The sequence below is a fragment of the Lycium ferocissimum genome, chromosome 9 (genome assembly GCF_029784015.1).
Source record: "Lycium ferocissimum isolate CSIRO_LF1 chromosome 9, AGI_CSIRO_Lferr_CH_V1, whole genome shotgun sequence".
NCBI classification, from domain to species: Eukaryota; Viridiplantae; Streptophyta; class Magnoliopsida; order Solanales; family Solanaceae; genus Lycium; species Lycium ferocissimum.
In genome coordinates this window covers 3,902,663-3,905,447 of record NC_081350.1, presented here as the reverse complement: position 1 = coordinate 3,905,447, position 2,785 = coordinate 3,902,663, and the positions used below count along the sequence as shown (strand labels likewise).

Sequence of the window (2,785 nt, the reverse complement as noted above, 5' to 3'; positions counted from 1 at the left end):
TTAAAGGAGTAAAATATTGACTTGAACAATTTATATAAAAATCATTTAAACCCTTTAAGGTCCGTAGCTCATTTTATTTATTATCCAAGGACTCTGAGTGATTAAAATAAATTACGGGAGGTCAAAAATTAGGTGTCAACACATATAATACAGCTGACAATTCATTTTTCGCATAAACTTTATAGAAAATTATAACAAAATATCCTCAATTGTGTAATAAATGCAAAATAGACTTAATAAAGGTTCAACGATATCATTCAAAATAGTGAAACATCATTCTATTCAAATATATTAATATACTTTTACAAGAGAAAAATAATAATTCATGTCTCGTCGATTTTGATGCTTTCATCACTCCTCGCCAAGCTGCAATAACAATTAAAAAAAATAAGGAAAAATAACAATAAAAAAATAAAAATAAGGAAATGATGCAATAAAGTTTTTTCGTCACTTTATTTGTTAATACCTTTAAGAAATCACATATTTAGTGGATATATATATATATATATATATATATATATATATATATATATATATATATATATATATATATATATATATATATATATATATATATATATAGTTACTTACGGTTGGATTTGCATCATTTGTTGTCGGCCATGAGTTGCAAACATCATTCGAATTATAAAATAATTTTGAGATTCATAAGAATTATAAGAAAAAAACATACAATTATAAAACATACAATTCAAGAAAGAAAAAAATTAATACTTTCTGTTTTTATAAATAACATTTTGTTCATCGATTAAGAAAACACTTTACACAAAATTGTGAGTTAGAAGAGAAGTAAAAACAATACAAGGACGAGGCCTGTACGCATCTCACCAGACCAAAAACAAAGTTTGTTGAAAAAATAAGGGGCGCGGGGTTGGAATTGCTGCTCTCCTTCGAATCTTCTGGTTACCACGTAAGATATATATTTATTATAATAATATCAAGTTAGAGATTAAAAAACAGCTTCAACTTTCTATCCTCTATAAATTACCCGCGTAAATCTCCGAAGACTCCAACTTGCCCCCCCCCCCCCCCCCCCCCCCCGCACAGCATAACTTCTTGTTTTCAACCCGCCTCGCCCGTATAATTTGCTAACACTGAACAAACATTTTGTTGTCAAAGTTCACGTGATCCAAGGGAAAACTGCATATTATATAAGTTAATTCCTTTTTATAGGAGCCCCACTAAAATATTCTTCTTCTTGGATTATCATGGCATTTACAACCTACAATTCACCACCCATTTCTTTTTCTTTTCTTTTCTACGGTGGATTATCATGTTTTCATTCTAGCCAATTGGAGTCTTTTCCTGGTAATTCTCTGGCCAAATTTATGTGGAAGCAATAAACAAAATAGCCAAAGCTCTCAGCATAACTATCTGTTTCACACCCAAAAATTCACCTCAAATGAAACAAACAATCTGAAATATTCAGATTTAATACTCGGTTATAGCAGCAAAATTGAATAGAGTAAACAGGAACCCCAAACAGTAGCTAAATTTAAATCACCCCAGTTGCATCAACAAAATTTTTGACAGAGTTGGATTTTTCAATAGTGCAGTAGCCATGAACAAACAGAACAGTAAAAACAGAACATTAAGTATTATGAGATTTTGAATATCCACAATTAAAAGAAACTCCTAAATAATGTGTTAAATATGGGGAAAAAACAAGCCCAAACTAGGCAAAATAAAAACTGAAGATTCATAGGTTTAGTTCCAATTATTTGTGAGAAATTATACAACTTTTTATAAGAAACTGTGAAAGAGCAACTGGCGGTGGAAGTGCCGTAGCCGCACCCGCATATAATCAGAAAAAGTTATTTAGACCCACCGCGACCGGCACCCACACTTATCTAAACTCGCACCACCTGTTGTCATCTCTAAATACAACCTAAGTATCAAATAATTTTAGAGGTTAGAAATTTTACCTCAACTTTGATTTTCGGGTAGATTCGCAAGCAAATCGATTGCTAATTTGATTTTCCGATAGATCCGCAAGCAAATCGAGTACAATTGTACGCATCTCACCAAACCAAAAAGAAACTTTGTTCAAAACATAAGGGGAAAAGCAAGCAATAGATAAAAGAATATAAAATTTACCTTAGTTATTCCTTGACAACAAAAGTTGAAAGTAGGGATTGAGATGGGAGAAGATGACAGTAACTTCTCTACTTTCTTTTAAGTGCTTAGTGGTCGTTTGGTAGGTTGCCAAAATTATCCTGGGATGAAGGGATGAAGATGACAGTAACTTCTCTACTTTCTTTTAAGTGCTTAGTGGTCGTTTGGTAGGTAACCAAAATTATTCCGGGATTATAATCTCGGGATTAATTTATCCCATATTTTGGGATTATTTTATCCCATTTAGGAGATGGAATAAAATAATCTCGGGATAAGTGGGATAGGAAGAGATATCCCAGCTTATACCATGGGATGCATTTTTGATAAATTTATCAACTATCAACAGATAAAAAATTAGTCTTTGGGATATCCCTGTTGACACCTAATTTTGGCTCGCCGTGCTTGAAATTAACGTTTCGGGTGGTCCTGATTCGTTAAAGAGCACGAAATAGCTTTTTACACATTTTTTTACATTTTTGATGATTTATTAATAATTGTCCTCATTTTAGGAGTTTTATAAATTTATTGTCATTTTTCAAGAATCATTATTTTTGCACATGTCAGCGAATACTATCATTTTTTGTACAATTAATAATTGTTTCTTAATTTTATAGCAGTACATTTTTATATCTTATACATTAATAATTATATT

At 31.3% G+C, this 2,785-nt stretch overlaps 1 long non-coding RNA gene across 2 annotated transcripts; it reads right to left on the bottom strand.

The window, feature by feature from the left end:
• Positions 1–233: 233 nt before the first annotated feature.
• Positions 234–2,224, bottom strand: LOC132069193 (uncharacterized). Of its 2 annotated transcripts, none has more exons than XR_009417691.1 (2): positions 1,944–2,224; positions 234–366 (listed from the first exon to the last, which is right to left on the bottom strand). It is a non-coding gene; the product is annotated as an uncharacterized LOC132069193 (long non-coding RNA). The 2 variants fall into 2 exon arrangements; XR_009417692.1 differs by having other exon boundaries at positions 2,116–2,217.
• Positions 2,225–2,785: the final 561 nt, after the last annotated feature.